Consider the following 18,273-nt stretch of genomic DNA (forward strand, 5'->3'; position numbering starts at 1 on the left):
GTTGGAGGAGGAAGATGGTGGGAGCTAACCAGAGTTGGAATTTGGAAAGTCACCAGTTGTATTAGAACAATTGTTCAGTTGTTCAGTTGTGTCTGACTCTGTGTGACTCCATTTGGGGTTTTCTTGGCAAAGATACTTGGAGTGGTTTGCTATTTCCTTCTCCAGCTCATTTTCTAGATTAGGAACTGAGGCAAGCAAGGCTAAGTGACTTGCCCAGTGTCACCTAACTAGTACGTGTCTGAGGCCAGATTTGAATTCTGATCCTTCTGATTCCGGGTCTGGCACTCTACTGTACTTCTGAGCTGCTCCAATAGGACAACAGAGAGAGGTAATCAATGGTAGGGAGTGATATAGAGTTGATGTGTTTATCTAAAGTGTTAAGATTAGAAAGTGAGGAGGGTCTACCCAGGGCAGGGCTGAAGGCTTAGGAAAATAATGAGGGGTAGAGGGATTGGAAGTCATGGTGAGGGTTCAGAAAGGATAAGACATAGGGAGAAATTGGAATAATAGGTTGTAATCAGATAAATGAATTTTGTGTTCTAATTTGGGGAGTGGAATAGTTGTTGGTGAAGGGAAGATCAAGGGTGTAATTATCCTGGTTAATGGTTTAGATGGATAGTTAAAGGTTTGGAAGCACTTCTGAGATGTCAAAATACTTTTCCTCCCACATACTCTTTGAAGTGCTATTATCCCCCCTTATGTGGTTCAGTCATGTCCAACTCTTTGTGACCCCATGGACCATAGCTCTAAGGGTTTTTTTTTATTTTGGCATGGATGCTAAAGTGTTTTGCCATTTCCTTTTCCAGTAGATCTCTGCTTAACAGATGAAGAAATAAATATATCTAGGTTAAGTGGGTTAAGTGTCTCTTCTTTTCCTCTTTCCTTCCTTCCTTCCTTCCTTCCTTCCTTTCTTTCTTTCTTTCTTTCTTTCTTTCTTTCTTTCTTCCTTCCTTCCTTCCTTCCTTCCTTCCTTCCTTTCTTTCTTTCTTTCTTTCCTTCTTTCTTTCTTTCTTTCTTTCTTTCTTTTTTCTTTCTTTCTTTCTTTCTTTCTTTCTTTCTTTCTTTCTTTCTTTCTTTCTTTCTTTCTTTCTTTCTTTCTTTCTTTCTTTCTTTCTTTCTTTCTTTCTTTCTTTCTTTCTTTCTTTCTTTCTTTCTTTCTTTCTTTCTTCCTTTCTTCCTTTCTTCCTTTCTTCCTTTCTTCCTTTCTTCCTTTCTTTCTTTCTTCCTTTCTTCCTTTCTTCCTTTCTTCCTTTCTTCCTTTCTTCCTTTCTTCCTTTCTTCCTTTCTTCCTTTCTTCCTTTCTTCCTTTCTTCCTTTCTTCCTTTCTTCCTTTCTTCCTTTCTTCCTTCCTTCCTTCCTTCCTTCCTCTCTCTTTTTCTCCTTTTCCTAATACTTTGATGGATCTATAACCTCATTCATGTGCGTTTCCTTTCCTTTAGTGAAGATGGCAACTCATACATGTCTTTTTGGTTATCATTTATTTTTCACATGTAACAATATAATAAATAACAATGATAACATGATTTGTTGAAAATATATAATAAATTATAATGTACTTATTATGTACAACCTATATTATATTACCTGACTTTTTGAGAACGGGGAAAAATGGGAGTGAGTTGGAAAAAAAAAGAATGAGACATAGATTTTTGGACAAAGTTCATGTGAGAATCTGTTTCTTTTATATTTTCTTTATAATTCCTTGATGATGAATTGAATCTTAGAGTTCTTAGGCCAAGGTCCCAGAAAATGATGTTATTCTGGCTATTTTGTGACCTAATTGGATATGTGCAATGCTTTTAGATCCCAGAATTTAGAGATGGAAGGTAACTTTCTAGTGCAACCTTCTTGTATGTTTGAGGAATTTGAAAGCACTGGGCAAAGTGACTGGCTCTAATCCCTGGGTTTGTCTATACTTACAACCTGGGTGATGGTGGGAACTTCTCATTTTCTTCATTGGTTAACTGAGGATGTTGGACTGTATGAGCTCTGAGGGACCTCTAAATCTATTATTTATGATCTTGTGAAATTCAGAGAGTACAGACTTGCCCAGGCTGTGTCTTACTGGTGAGTCTAAAACCTTAGATTTGAACCCATTTCTCCTGACCCTAGGGCCAGGGTTTGGTCTACTGTACCACACCATCAATTCTGTTTGCTTCATATGACAGCACAAAATGATTTATAGACTGGCTGTACCAGTCCCTGGAGGTCTCCAAGACAAGGAGTGCTAATGACCTAATTTGCTTATGGTTAAGGCATTCACTGGGGCTCATTGTTCAAATGGGATTGGAAATTTCCATTGCCATTCAGAGCCTCTGAGTATGGAGGGTTAGAAGTTGGCTTTGAGCACTCACACACCTCTCCCCCGACTTCCCAAGATATAACCCTCCAAAGGAAATTAATGTCATTAAGGAATGATGACAAACAGGGGCATCCATCCACCAGAGCCTTCATGAGGAAAGGTTTGGAAGAGATAATCTCATCCATCCCATACTGCTCAAGCATATCTTCTGCAAAATATATGAGAAATGGTGAACCAGCCTTTGCTTGAAGATCTTGCATGTGTGTGTGTAGATGGGGAGAAGGAATGGGGAATCCATTACCTCCTGAGACAGCCCATTCCATTCCACACTGGGACAGATCTAATTATGAGAAAGATTTCCTGGATACCAAGTTTCCAGGGAATTGAGGGGATTAGAACAGCAAGTGGTTAATTGTGGGAACTGAGTGAACCACACTGACTCCATCAGTTCTGGAGCTAGCCCAGTCCCTTTTCTATTCAGTTATAGGTTTATGAGAAAACCTTCTTCAATTGTGGGAACTGAGAACTGAAAACATGCAATCTTATTGCATGGTTTGAACGTAGCCCTACATAGCTGGGGCACAGGCTCCCCTCTATCTGCGGTTAAGAGACCCTTAACTAAGGACTTAGGTTATGCTCATCAGAAGCTGTCAGATCCAAAGATTGATACAAGGAGTTTTCCCCACAATTATTGTTTTTGTTTGTTGCTCTTCATATTGGAAGAGGACCAAAATGACATCACCATGCTGGGGTCGATGTGCAGTGTGTCCAGCTGTGGCAAATCACACCAATGCACACTCAGAAGGCTATTGCACAGGTCAGGCACAAATAGCCCATCAGAATGTTTGGGATGGAGATGTCTCCAAATTTGCAAGCCTCAGATTTCTTCTGAGCTAGTGCACAGTGCCTCCTTTGATGCCAGCATACCATGCTGGATGGTCTTGTGCCAGTCTTTTCTATGTCTCACAATCTATAGCAAAATTCTTCAGAGAGACCTCGAGACTATCTTTGTAGCACTTCTTCTGACTTCTGGGTGAGCCTTGTGTGAATACTCCATAAAATAGTCTTGTAGACAAATGTGTGTCTGGCATTCAAATAATGGGAGCAGCTCATTGGAGTTGTGCTCTCTGGAGTAGAGAACAAATGCTTGGCTGTTCAGTTTGAGAAAGACCTCAGTGGCCAGTATCTCATCTTGCCTGGTGAGCGTCAGAATCTACCTAAGGCAATATGAATGGAAGCGATTCATTTCATGACTCCTGCATGTTTTAACCAACCTTGTAAGATGAATTCAGGGGAAGAGCGTAGAGGGTACGGGTTCCAAAAGTGGCCAAAGGATAGAGTGGAACACAGCCTTGTGGGACTGGAGATCCAGAGACCCTGGGGCACCTTGATGGCCCAACTAGGGAGAGGGACCGAGTGGGGTAACAACTGGAGTTGTGTCTTCATTGATGTGGGGAAATCCTTGGGTGGAAATTCTCAAAAGATTCAGTATGGTGGCTCATTTGTAATTCAGGTGCTGAGAGTTGCTAATGTCACTGCCAGGGTAATTGACTTGTCCTCCTGGTCATAACATAGAATGTGTCTGAGGTAGCCTTAGAACCTGGGTCTTTCTAACTCCAAAGTCAGGGAAAAAAATCAACTGTATGGTCCTGCCTCTTGAAATGATTTTCAATTCTAGGAATTACTTGGAAATTTTTTATTGCTATGATTTCATTTCATTAAGACACCCAGGTCCTTGAAAGTCCAAATTCAAATTAATATCAGATACTTAGTTTGTACTTGAAAGCTAGGGAGCACCTCGTAACACATTACCTTAGTTACTCGCTCAAAGAAAATGGGGTGCTGTGTATAGTTTTTTACATGTGAACATTTTCCATATGTCCTTGAACTCCTTGGGGTATAGGTCTAATAATAAGAAGAATATTATTGTTAGGTCAGAGGACACGGGCAATTTAGTGACTTTTTGGGTATTGCTTTCCAGAATGATTAAATCACTTTATGATGTTCAGAACAGTGTATTAGTGTGCATATCTTTTCATATCCTTCCAAAATTTGTCACTTTTTTTCTCTCCATCTCTGACAATCTGATAGATTGGAGGTGGAATCCCAGAATGATTTAAATTTGAATTTCTCCTATTAATGATTTTGATTTTTAATATGTGACCGCTAATGTCTTGCTTTTCTTCATATGAAAACTATTGATTTATATCCTTTGATTAAATATCTCTTTCTTGTCTCTCATTTTTATATTTTTGTATCAATTATTGGTCTTGGATAGGAGACTTCTATCAGATTTACCAGGAAAAATCTCCCCCCAATTAGTTATTTCCTTCTAATGATAACTTCATTGATTTTGGTGGTATAAAAGCTTCTGAATTTTGTGGGATCAGAACAGTATATTTCATTTTTTATGAGTCCTTCTATCAAACTGCTCAGGTAAGATTTTTCTTCCTAGTCAGTAGTGAAAAGTTTCAGCTCCACTAAAAATGATGGGATCAACTATATTTCTATATATTTTATGCACAAGTCTACAATTAATATAATAAATATATGTATAAATGCACTGAAAGTATATCATGAGAAATAGGGGTAATATTTTATTCTAATGGAGATTAAGTGACTTATTCTCAGTCTCATAATTAGTAAATGTCTGAAGTGGGATTTGAATCCTCATCTTTTCTTCCTCTGTTCTTTCTAGTTCTCTCTTTAGCATAGCAGGCTGCCACTCTGGTTGAGCTAGTTTATCTTCCTTTATTATGATGACAGAATGCCGTTTTGGGCAAGAGACCCTTACTTAGCATGCCTAAGAGAAGTCAGTGTATTCTGGTCTTGACTCCCTTCTGAGATGTTATTCTGTGCCATACGACCTCATCCATGAGCACGAAATAGAAGACTTTAAAACTGTCACCTGGTGCGGCAACTGTGCTTACAGTGTCCCTCTGAGGAATACTGTCTGTACCCCACAAGGAATGTCCTCCCTGGGTTCAAGAGCCCATTTCTTGAATGTAGACTCGAGTTTCATTAAATCTTGATTTGAAAGTTGCTTGCAGGTCCCACAATGAAATGAATCAATTTTTTTTTACCAAATCAATTTAATAATGTACAAACAGGACACTTGGAGAAATATTTTATCTAAAGTAGTGAGGTGAGAGTGGTTTTCAAAAAGGAGCTGGGCTCACTTAGAATTTTCCAGCAATCGCTCAAGTATTTTGGGGAATTAAAAGGCACCGTTCTGCCAGGTTCACTAAAAACGTCCTCCCATTGTCCTTCAGATGTGACATGTGTGTGAGTATGAGCACAGCCCCCATCTAAGGGCAAACATTTCCCGCAAAGAGTTTCTGGTGAAAAATCATTGAGAAGAGTCGCACTCTCCAATGAGGAACTAATCAAAGAATAGACAGTGTAATGCTGTCCTCTAGTGGAAGAGGTGTAGAACTGTGAAATAATGTTTTTGGACCAACCCACAGACAAAACCCAAGTCAGTCTCCCAAACTCAGCATCCCTGTCTGCTGTGGAACAGGACGTTTCTGTGTTCTAATCTGACCTTGGCTATATTCAAGCAACATCTCCTTTGCCTCATTTTAAAAACACCATCTGCTAAATTCATGGCATCCCAGCTGCACGAAGCGGTAAAACTGTAAAGGATGGATCTGATTTGAAATAGCAGCTTGTACATCCTTGAGGAAAACTGTTGAGATCTATTGAGTTTGGAGACATGAGGTTTAAGTACATTGAATTCTCTCTCTCTTCATTTCCACCTCCTGCCTTCCTTGGCTTCTCTCCTGTCCCAGGGAAATCCTACATTCTGCCAGCAGCCATTCCTCCAAAGTGCCTTTCTTTGTGAAGGGTCTATGATGACCTAGCCACTCTGCTAAGCACAGAAAGTCTGTGAGTTCACATTCACCTAGCTAATGTTTTTTCTTACAATTCAGATTGTGATCCATCTGTGCTTGCCCATCTTTGGGGATTCTCATCCCAATTTTCCACAAACTTAAACAAACCCCTTGCATTCTGTCTTAGAATTGATACTATGTGTTGATTCCAAGGCAGAACAACAGCAAGAGCTAGGTAGTTGGGGTTAAATGACTTGCCCAGGGTTGCACATCTAGGAAGTTTCTGAGACAAGATTTGAACCCAGAACCTCACATCTCCATGTCTTGCTCTCAATATACTGAGCCACCTCGCTGCCCCCTCCTACACACTTTTAAAGTAGCAGGAGCCTTCTTGACATTAATGGATACTAAAAGAGCACATGGGCTATTGATAGACTATCCCTTGCTTTTGCTATATGACTGGTGCATCATTTTTTGGGGTCATTTACCTCTCTTATATTATCCTTCACATAACTATTCTGGTAAAAATCTTCAGCTAGGGAGGGAGTGCTGAGTCTGGAGTCAGGAAAACCCGAGTTCAAATTCAGATATTTGCTAGTTCTGTGACTCTGGGAAAGTCACTTCATCACTCCTTTTCTTAATCCACTGGAGAAGGAAATGGCAAACCACTGAAGCATTTTCCCCCCAAGAAAATCCCATGGACAATATGGTCCATAGGTCATGAAGAAGTTGGATGAGATTGAATGACTGTACAACAAAAACAATTTGTCATGGATAATGTATTAATATGTGTTCATTATCCACCATTGTTCTTTGGTAACAGTCAATTTTAATTCTTTTGAGACTGTAGTATTTCAAGACTTGTAGTCATTAATATTACAGGATGAACATTGGTATTAAAATTGGCATATTGGTATTTGAAAGTTTAGGAGCCTTCAAAACATCATGCAATTTCCCAAAGGCAGTTCCATTTATTCTCTTCCACTTGTTCAACTCTCAACCCAGATCATTATTTGTTTGACCTGGTACCCTATATATATATATGTATGTATATATATGCATATATATATATACACATATAAATATATTACATAAATATGGATAAGCTCTCCGAGTATTGAACAGAATGTATGTCATAATCTGGATGATGGAGATTTTTTTTGCCCACTTGGTTTTTCCTGTGTGGATAGTTAGATCATATCCTTGAGCAATGCTAAATCTCATTTCAGAGGTTTTGCAATATTTCATAGCTTGAAAAGAATCTCAGACCTCATTATTACAAATAATTGCTCTAAAATGGTTTAATAACGATTAACCTAAATATCTATTTATGTGTTTATAAAAACATTGATGGCAATAACATAATTACTCATTAAGGGTATACGTGAAGATTGTAGAAGGTGTTTGAGGAGGACCATCATCTCTGGTGTCTAAGTGGTACTCAGTGCTCACCTGTGGCTCCAAGGAGATGTAGCTTGAGCAGCAGCCACATCCCAGTAAACCATTTTGGCATGCAGACAAGATTAGGTTGAGGGTAACTGATGGACCACAAGCCTCAATTGCCTAGCTCTTCCTGTTTCCTTTTTTTCCTCCACCAATGTTCTTCCTAAAAGATGGTGCTCAGAATTGCATATCTGAAATTATTATTTAATACATTAATATTAATTTATACATATAGGATAGGTCTTAGAATGAATATCTTTATATTTATTGTACTTAATAAATGACGCACAATTTTACTAAAATACAGGAAAACTCCATCATAAAGCATCTTACTTGTAGGGAGGATTTTATTATACCCCGGGTCAAATATATTTCACAATTGAACTCCCTCCTCAAAGCTGAATCTTTCTTTTTAATGGCCATCAAGGATATGGCTTTCCTTCCACCAACCAATCAGCAGAATTATCCTGTGTCGGTCAATCAGTCATTGAGGCACTATGCTAGGTGAATACAAAGAATGAAGTTTTCCCAACTTAAGGAGCTTATCAGTTGTTTCCTTCCAGGGCTTGACAGGTTAGAATTTCATCAGTTAGAATGAAGAAGATCCATCTGTCCTGCTCTTAACATTAACTCACATCATATTGTGTTATCAGAGCATTTAAAAAATTCTTCCACGTTCTGTTATTGGGTTGTTTAGGCAAACTCTATCATCAGATTGCTTTGTAAAACTTTTTTTTTTAAACTTTTATCTTCCATCTTAGAATTAACAGTAAGTATTGGTTCTAAGGAAGAAGAGCAGTAAGGGCTAGGCAATGGGGGTTAAGTGACTTACCCAGGGTCACCCAGCTAGTAAGTATCTGAGGCCATATTTGAACCTAGATCCTTCTGTCTCTAGGTCTGGCTCTCTATCCACTGAGACACCCAGCTGCCCCCTGCTTAATAAAACTTTAAAACAAAACCTCCTTTATTCTGGTGGCATCTAATGTTTATCGATGACTTTCATAATGAATAAACTTTTGTTTGAGAAACATGGCTATCTTGAGGAGAGTGATTCCTTGCTCCCAATTATGCAGGTTGGCACAGGTGACCATCCAGTCTCTTAAATATCCTTCTCTTTTAGCGAGGGCGGAAGAGACATTTTATAAATGATATTTGCCATCTTGGTTCTTTCAAGCATGTGACTTTTGATAGAGTCCTGCAGATTTTTTTTTCTTTGTCTTCCCAGAGAACTATATTAAATATTGAATCCTCTCTTCAGCATCCTTTATAACTTGTGATTTGCTACTGAGTGAAAGCAAATGGATTAAACAGATACCCTCTGTTCTTCCTATTTAGGACCAGGGACAAGTGAAATGGATCCAGGCACAGATGGCTGAGTGACTGGTGAGTTCTCAGCCTGCTGCCCCATCACCAACATCCAGCCCCTTTTTAACAATGAGCTAGATGGAGCAGAAAATAATATTAGCCTTCAAGAACAGCATGTCCACATTCCTGGTCCCATAAAACTAATCAATGGAAAACAATTTTCCTGAGCTGAGGCTGAGCTCATTTTATGACAATAACTAGTGAAGCTAAGGGGAAGAAGAGTGTCCTTTTAGTTCCTTTCCTTTGGTGAATAACTTCTCTACAAACACCTGGTGAATCCACAGCTGTGGGAACCTGGATATAAAGAACATGAGGGAAACAAGAGTGAGATCCATTCTTCTTCTGAACCCTCCCTCAACAGGGTTAAGGTAAGTTAATCCTTAAGTGATCATCTTTGATGGCATGTTTTAAAACACATCATTTCTGCCAATTTCTTAATTTTAAAGTATTGATAACAGCTAGCATGTACATAACATTTGGAGGTTTTAAAACCCATTACATATTATTGAATTTATTTCTCATGACAACTCCATGAGATAGGTGTTATTATTATTATTCCCATTTTACAGAGAAGGAGACTGTGAAAGAGAGTGGATAAGAGACCTGACCCAAGTCACACAGCTGGTGAATAGCTGAGGCAGGATTTGAACTTATGTCTTCCTGACTCCAAGTCCAATTCTCTATCAACTGCATCACCTTGCTGCTCAGATGACTTTAATGGTTTAGAGTTGGGTAATTGAAATTTTTTTTTTAAACCCTTACCTTCTGTCTTGGAGTCAATACTGTATATTGGCTCCAAGGCAGAAGAATGGTAAGGGCTAGGCAATGGGGGTCAAGTGACTTGCCCAGGGTCACACAGCTGGGAAGTGTCTGAGGCCAGATTTGAACCTAGGACCTACCATCTCTAGGCCTGGTTCTCAATCCATTGAGCTACCCAGCTGCCCCCGGGTAATTGAAATTTTAAAACCTGGATTTGTTGCATGGCAAGACTTTAGAGGCTGTCTAGTCCAATCACCTACATTTACTTGCCTAACCTTATCATAGTAGTAGTAAGTAACAAAGCTAAATTTCAAACCATTTTTTCAGGCTCCAAATCTGAGTCTTTTTACTATACCTCTGAATAGTTTCTGAAATTATATTCCACCTCTCACTCATTTCTTAGTGCTGTTAACACAGACTAGGTTTAAAGATTTCAAATTCCAGCCAAGTGCTTATTAAACAACCTCCTGTTTCCTCTTCTAGTCCTTCCAAAATCTGTCCTTAAAGGACCAGACAAACTATAACACAGGATTCCTTATCTGGAGCTGGAAGGGATCTCAGAGGTTGTCTGCCCAATCTTCTTTATTTATACATGTGACAAGGAAATCACTTTAAAAGACTGATATATATTAATTTAAGGTCGCCAAGGAATTCAGCTATGTAATTCCTAAACGAAAACTCAAGTCAGCAGTTAATCTTTTATGGAGTTTAATTACAATAGGAGGAAGAAAGGAATTAGAGATAGAGAGAGAGAAAAAGGGAGAGAAGGGAATAGGGCTTAAATACCCCTTCTGTTTAGGCTGGGCCAAAAGGCCCAAGCCCTTAGATAGCTGGGGCAAAGAAAAGAGATCAGTCCCTATTACTCACGTGACCAAAATGGAGAAACAGTCTCAGAGGCCCCCACCTTCAGCTTCCTTCAGAGCAAGCTTCTCAGAGCCACACCAACCACACCGACCAACTTCTCCACCCACCACCCTGAGTCTTCAGCCTCCCCTATCTTTAAGGAAACCATCCAAGTTGCCTCCCCTCAGTCCTCACATCTACCAATCACCTGTCCTTCAATTTCCCTGTGCCAATGGAGGCTCTAGCTTAAACCCAGCACCGCCCAGAGGTCTCTGGCTTTTGCACATGTCTGTTGAAGGTCATATTTTCAAATAATTAAATCTTTGATCCTTTGCTACAGCCCTTTCTAAATCCTGTTAACCTGAGTAGGGTAGAGATTGGAATAATTAAATTTTGATCTAGGCTGCAGCCCTTACTCAATTCTGTTAGGACTGAATAGGGTGGAGATTGATTCCAAGTATCTCCATTGTATCAATTCTAAAATCAATCATGACTCAAAGAAATTCCTGTTCTATGCTTAAGCATAGGTCAAAGTCCTTTCCATTGTTCAGCAAAAGGTTTCTGTCCTAAAGTAATCTTAAGAAGGTAGGAGAAGGAACCTCCCATGCCAATGGGGTTCACATTCCAATAGTCAAGACCCACTATCAATAGGAAATTTTTCAAGTATGAAATTTTCCAATGGTGAAATTTCCAACATTTATAAGTCTAAGAAATTTTGAGGTTTACAACAAGGACCCAGAGACCCAAGAAGTTTGGGTGACTTGTCTAAGATCCTACAAATGCCTAGTGGTATCAGAAGTGGGATTCAAATCCTAGTTATCTGACACCAGAGTCAAAGATATTTCCACTGTCCCACTGTTATGAAAGTCTTTCATTGTCTTTTGTCTATAAAATCCATTGGAAAGAATGAGGAAGATACATATTACAATGGAAATATTTTTCTTCCTTAGATGTGGATTAGGTTGGATGGATTTTTGTCATTCACAGATTCATTGACAAATATGAGATATTTCCTGCTCTAAAGGAACCTATATGATATCTAATTGGAAATAAAAGATATGTGTGTGGAAAATGAGGGAACAGTATGACTACTGAATATGAAGAATGGCTATATTAATTGTGATATCATTGTATGAGTGATGATTGGGAAGAGCCAAGTCAAGATTTACAGGGGACTTTGTTCTGGCTTTCATTACATCTTCCTACTGAAGGTGTAGGTAACACCAATGAGACCCTATTGAGGACCAGTGCTTTCAGTTGTCCCTCCTCCTCAATATTTAGTATTAATTTGGCATTTGATTATCTCCATACCTTTTTCCTTTAGATTGTAAGCTACCCAAGGGTATAGTTTATTTAAATTTATTTCTTAGATCTTCTCTGAGCACAATATTTTATAATTAATAAATAGTTCTAGGAGGCAATTAGGTGGCACAGTGAGGTAGACCAGTAGACCTAGAGTCAGGAATTCAAGTCTTACTCTACCTGCTAGCTGGGTGTCCTTGGGCAAGCCACATAATTTCTGTCAGATTTGTTTTCTTATCTGTAAAATGGGGATAATAATAGCACTTATCTCCCAGGGTTATTGTAAGGATCCAATGAGTAACACATGTACAAGTACTGTGAATTTTAGATTTACTCCAATCTGCTTAGTCTTTAGAATTCTAGCAACCAGGGATGTATACACCCCCACTTAATAATTAACTGTAGGGGAGGATGGTCTATGACTTGTGTCATAGCAAGTGACAAATCAGAAACAACTGAGTGACTCCCTGGGCTGTACTAAACCAAGTTTAAGCCACCATTGGTACATGTGAGACACAGGAAGTGATGTAAAAAACTGTTTTTATATTTTGAATCACTTCCTGGGAGGGAGGCTTTGCAGCTTTGGCAACTTTTGGCGTCCTTTGTGGTTTTGGTGGACTTTGGTGGTGGGGTTGACTGGGAGGAGCTCTGAAGTGTGGGTCTAGGTGGGACTGCTTCCCTGAATGGCCATGTGGTGAGTGATAAGGCTGACTCCTCTTTCCCTTGACCCTTCTGAAGGTTCTAGCCTTCAAGGAGGCCCCTCATCTTGGAGGAGGCTTCCTAGCTGGAAGCCAAGTTAGATTTAATCTTCTGGGAAGGCTCCTTGGCTGAGAGGCCTCTGAACTCCCGCTGGCTCAGGCCAGGCTAGAGATCTTCTATCCCTTTCCCTCTTTCTCCTTTTTCTTAATTTCTTCCTTTAATTGTAAATAAACTACCGTAAAATCCCATTCTGACTTGAGTATTTCATTGGGATTTAGAATTTAAATCCCTGGTGACCACTAAATAATATATTCAGTTTCAACCCTAAATTTTACTCGTAACAGTACTTTGTAAGTCTTAAAAGCACTACAGAAATGCTAGCTATTATAACTGAATTAAGTTTGATTTTGAGTATGTCTCATCGAAGGGATGTGAATGTATGTATACCCTTCTTCTGAATAATCAACAGTTTGGAGCTGGAAGGGATCTTGGTGGTCATCAAACCAACCACCTTATTTTAGAGATAAGGAAACAGAGTCCCAGAGAGGATTTGACAAAGATTAAATGGGCAATAAGCATCAGAGGCAGGATTTAAAATCAAGTCAAGTAATCAATTAAGCATTCAACAAGTTTCTACTAAGTGCCTACTGAGTGTCATTTACTGTGTCAAGCACTAGGACTACAAGCACAGAGAATGAGACAATCCCTATTTAGAATGAAAATGGGAGCTCTTGCTGCAGCATTAAATTGCATCATGTTATAGGAGGATGATTGATTATGTTATAGCTTTTGTGTATCTGACCTTATCCTTCTAGACACCTTTAAAGGAAGCAAGCAAAGCAAATAGGGAATATTGCCAGAATAGAGAAAGAGAAAGACAGACAGACACAGGAGAAAGGCAACATGAAAGAAAGCTGAAAAACAGGGGGCAAGAGGGCACACTATCTCTGTTATTAATTCCTTTATTTGGAAATGTTAATAATAGTTTTTATTAAGCATTTTAAGGTATTAATGCCCTTTACATTAAAACTATGCTAAACTAGAAAGGCATTATTAATAGCAACAAAAGCCTGTTCTGATAGATCTGGTACATGAACAAGGTTTGAGAGTCTTAAGCAAAAAACAAAACAAAAACAAAAACAAAAAACAAACAAACAAAAAAACAATGAAAATCCCTCCCAGTTTATGGATAGACTTATTGAGCTGGGAGGTAGATATATAGATCCGAATCTTTCTAGAGAAAGAAATATCTATCTATGTTAGATAGATAAGAAGTCCGTTTGTAGAAAACTGTTCTAAAGTGTTCAATGATTATTTTAGGACCAACTGCCCACACTAGACTAATATGGAGCTTGAAGAATTGAGAAGAGTAGCAGTTTATGTCTTTAATGGTCACAAAATGAAAGATGAAGATAACAGTGACTCAGTGGAGGCATTAAGGAAAGAAATAAAAAAAAATTAAAGGAGGAAATTATATAAGAAAAAGCAAATCAAGTAGTGTCCATAACCCCTTTGCAGGAACCCACAAATAAACCATTAATGCATTACTTCTGTGGAAAAACGGGTCATGTAATGATGAACTGTAGGAAGTGGAATCAGGCAAATAGAAATCATAACAACTTTAGAAATAATAACAATTACATAAATACTAATCCAAATCAGGCAATCGGTAACTCGCATCAAAATATTCAAAATGGGGCTTGTCCATCCTATACTCAGAGTAGAAATTCCCCTTAACATGGGGAACCCCAGAGAAATTGCCAAAGATCTTTATGAAGGTGTGAAAGGTGTGGAGGAATGATTCTGGAATCAGAGAGTGAAACATTTTATTTTCCAGACCCTGATATCTTAACACCAGTTATCCCAGTCCATTCTCCCCCAAATAATAATGAACCTCATGTGACCCTGAAAGTTGGGAACATGTATTATGATTGCCTCTTAGACACTGGAGTCTCCAGATCAGTTTTGGTGAGTAAACCAGATTCCAAATGTAGTTCTATTGGCTCTCTAAATGTAGTTTGGGTATTAGGAGCACCTGTAAAGGTCCCAAAGCTTTTCCCTCAAATGCTATCTGTGGGACCCCTATACTTAGAACATTCTTTTCTTTTAATGCCTGGTTCCCCTATAAATTTATTAGGGAGAGACCTTTTATATAAACTTAGAGCTACAATAACATGCTCTTAAGATGTCACTATGATGCTAGAGTTGCCTGAGGAATCCTTAAATTTGCTCCCTGTACTTCTTTCAGACAATCAGGAGGTGAAGGAGCCTCCCACCTTTGAAATACTAGGTGGTATACCAGAGTTTCTCTGGGCCACATTCTTCTGATGTAGGCCTACTTAAATCAGCGATTCCTGTACAATTAAAACAAAAGGTGCTCCACCTCTTTCCATTCCTTAGTATCCTCTACCAAAAGAAGCAATTGAGGGAAAATAATTCCATGCAAATCCACATATAATACACCTATTCTACCTGTAAAAAAAAGACGAAATTAGGCACAGATGGAAAACCTGTATATTGATTTGTACAGGATTTAAGGGCTATAAATAATCATGTCAAAAAGAGAAATCTTGTGGTTCCAGGCCCAGCCACAATTATCTCCTCTATTCCTAGCACAGCCACATATTTTACTTTAGTAGACCCGTGCTCAGCATTCTTCTCAATACCAATTCATGAAAATTCCAGGAATATATTTGCCTTCACCTAGAAATGTTGAAATAGACATGGTCCTAATTACCACGAGGGTTCATGGACAGTCCTACATTTTTCTCGCAAATTCTAAATCAGCATTTATAAAATACTAAATTTCAGAATAGCTATTTGATACAATTTGAAGATGATTTGCTCTTGGCTTCACTAAATGCTATATGCCAAGAAGATAGCAAATATCTTCTTTTACAACTACATAAGAGAGTCCACAAGGTCTCAAAGGCAAAAGGTCAGTGGTATCTCCCCAAAGTGGAATATTTAGGGTTTATTTTAACTGGTTCCTGCTACATTTCCCATAAGCACATTGAAGATACTAAAAAAATTGAGTGCCCCGTCTACTGAGAAACAGTTGAGAGCAATTTTAGAAGCAACAGGGTTTTGTAGACAGTGGATCCCTTGCTATGGGGAAATCATTAAACCCTTATAGTACTGACAAAAATTCAGTCCCCGAACTGCTTAAATTGGAGACAAAACACCTGTCAACTTTTTCAAAATTAAAACAGGCTATCCTGTATGCCCCTCCTCTAGGCATTCCAGATTATAAAAAGCCATTTACCTTGTATGTACACAAACAGAGAGGGGTAGCTTCAGGTGTTTAAGCTCAAACTGTACAACATCCAGTTGCTTATTTGGCCCAGTTGGACCCAGTAGCTTCAGAAGCCCCATAAGGGATAGCCATCACAGATTTATTAGTAATTAAATCTACTGATTTATTATTAGGATGTCCATTAACAATAATGTGCCCACATGAAGTAGAAGCATTGTTGCTAAGGCATAGAACACAGGCATTTTCTGACCAAAGACACACAAGGTATGAAGTAACCTTATTAGGCAATGAAAATATTATCTTAAAATGCTGTATAGCTCTTCACCCTGCCACCTTGCTTCCAGATTTACTAGTTTCAGGAGAACCATTGAACAACTATGAATCTTTAGTGTCCATAGCTGACACTGCTTTAGACAATCCAGATTTAGTCTTATTCACTGATAGTTATTCTTTTATGAGGGATAGCACATGCTACACTGGAGCTGATGTAGTCACAGAATTTGTCACTGTGTGATCAGCTTCACTGCCCTCAAATATAAGTGTTCAAGGTATAGAACTGATAGCTCTAAAACCTGCCTGTGTAATTGCCAAACATAACAAGGCAACAATTTACATGGACACTAGATATGCATTTGGAATATGTCATGCAGTAGGTATGCTATAACTCCAAAGGGTATTTTTAACCTCAGTTGGAAAAATGTATTGCAAACACAGAAATCATTAATGAAGTCATTTCTGCTCTCTAGCTCCCTGAATCCCTAGCTGTGGTTCATTGTTCTGCCCATACAGGTAGAATTGACCCTGTCTCTAGAGGGAACCATTGGGCAGATACTGTGGCAAAGCTTACTGCCTTAGAAGGGCCTGAATTAATTTTAACTTTGGCAACTAGTAATGACTCAGATTTATCCCTTTCTTACAATGAACAGGGAGTCAAAAATGGAAACAAAAGTTCAAAGCAAAACAGATCAATGGAGTATGTGTGTCATCCAAAGGAAAGCCCCTGCTACCTAGAAGTTTTTTTATCATCAAATTTGTTTATCCATTCACAAAAATGGTCACTTTGGTACCCAGGGAATTGTAGACTCTGTTAAAAGAGTATGGATAGCCCTTGTTATAACTACCATAGCCTCTAAAATGTGTGCAGCCTGCCCCACCTGTCAAACATATAATCAACATGTCTTTCATGGACACATTTTTGGTGGGAGTCCTCTGGCTTACACACCTTTTGAACATCTGAAAATTAACTTTATCATGATGCCAAAGGCTGGTGTAGTAGAATATTTGTTAGTTAATTAAGTAGGAATAGGGTTAATTAACAAAATTTGTTGATAGATGACTAAGAGAGAGTTGAGTGAGTTTAATTTCTTTAAGTCAGAATAGAATCTCAAAGAGTATTTATTGGAAGAGAATTTTTCTCAAGGAACTTTGGGAAAGACAGTTGAACCAACAACTCACTTTTTGAATGATCCTGAATAAGGAAGGTTGTCCAAAGAGCCTGCTCTTTGAGTTGAGAGAATTTCTGGTGAATTTGTCTCCTGAAACCATCCTAGCAAATCAGAGAAGAAAAAGGAGAGTATTGGGTGCAGTACCTGTGCAGGGCCCAGTAAATGGTAGAAAAGAGTGAGATGCTTTAGTGGAGAAATCTGTGAGAATTCTAACAAGCTGCTTTTTCAATCTGAGCAGCAGGAAAGAAAATATGACTTATTCCTCTCTAAAGCTTCCTCAGAGGGGAGAGAGAGAAGCTTTAAGGTAGGAAGATAGAGAAAGGATAGAAGTTTTAGATACCACGAGGGGGATGATGGAGTCGAAGTAGAGATATGAGGTGGCAGGAATGAGTCTTTATTAATTACCAATGAGCCACAGCCAAGCTCTGATCAAAGGACTCTTCCAAAGGCTTTTACCAGTCCAGAGATCCAGATTCAATACCATACAGGTCAGAGAGATGATAAAGATTAGAAATGGAGCCTGGCCCAAGGCCAGGCTCCAGCAAGGACAGCCATCAGTGCAAGCTAGGAAGGAGGAAGAGCAGAAGAGAGAGAGGAGGAGCTGGCTGGGCCCTATTTAATCTCTTTGATATGCAAATATACACAGTACATAGGGATGATCATCATTGGTTAATGACAAGGTATAGGTGTGGTTTCACTTAACCAGGTGAGCACAAAGAAACCTGTGTTCCCGCCTAACCTGGGGGAAGCTGGGGTCAAAGGTTAGAGGCTTTCCCAGCCATGTGCAATACTGAGCATGCTCAAGACTGAGCATGCTCTCTTCTAAGGCAATCTGTACATACCAACTGTTCCCTTGCCCATAGCTAGGGGTGGACTGCTACACTCTCTGTTTATGAGTTTATATTTTTAGTTTGAAGATAGAAAGATAGTTATTTGGGAATTTAGTTAGTGTAGAATAACAAGGATCACTCTTAGTGATCATGAAGAATTCACTCATGTGAAAGATTGGTTGGTATTTATTTAGAA

General features: G+C 38.9%; 1 protein-coding gene across 1 annotated transcript in view; it reads left to right on the forward strand.

The window, feature by feature from the left end:
* Positions 1 to 157: 157 nt before the first annotated feature.
* The window catches only part of OTOL1 (otolin 1), a 65,869-nt gene continuing 47,753 nt past the window's right edge, over positions 158 to 18,273 (forward strand). The window contains exons 1-2 of the mRNA XM_056806861.1: positions 158 to 328; positions 8,914 to 9,311. The gene's annotated coding sequence lies outside the window, so the exon portion shown is untranslated. The remainder of the gene's footprint in view (positions 329 to 8,913; positions 9,312 to 18,273) is intronic.

The sequence above is a fragment of the Monodelphis domestica genome, chromosome 8, assembly GCF_027887165.1.
Source record: "Monodelphis domestica isolate mMonDom1 chromosome 8, mMonDom1.pri, whole genome shotgun sequence".
Taxonomy (NCBI): Eukaryota; Metazoa; Chordata; class Mammalia; order Didelphimorphia; family Didelphidae; genus Monodelphis; species Monodelphis domestica.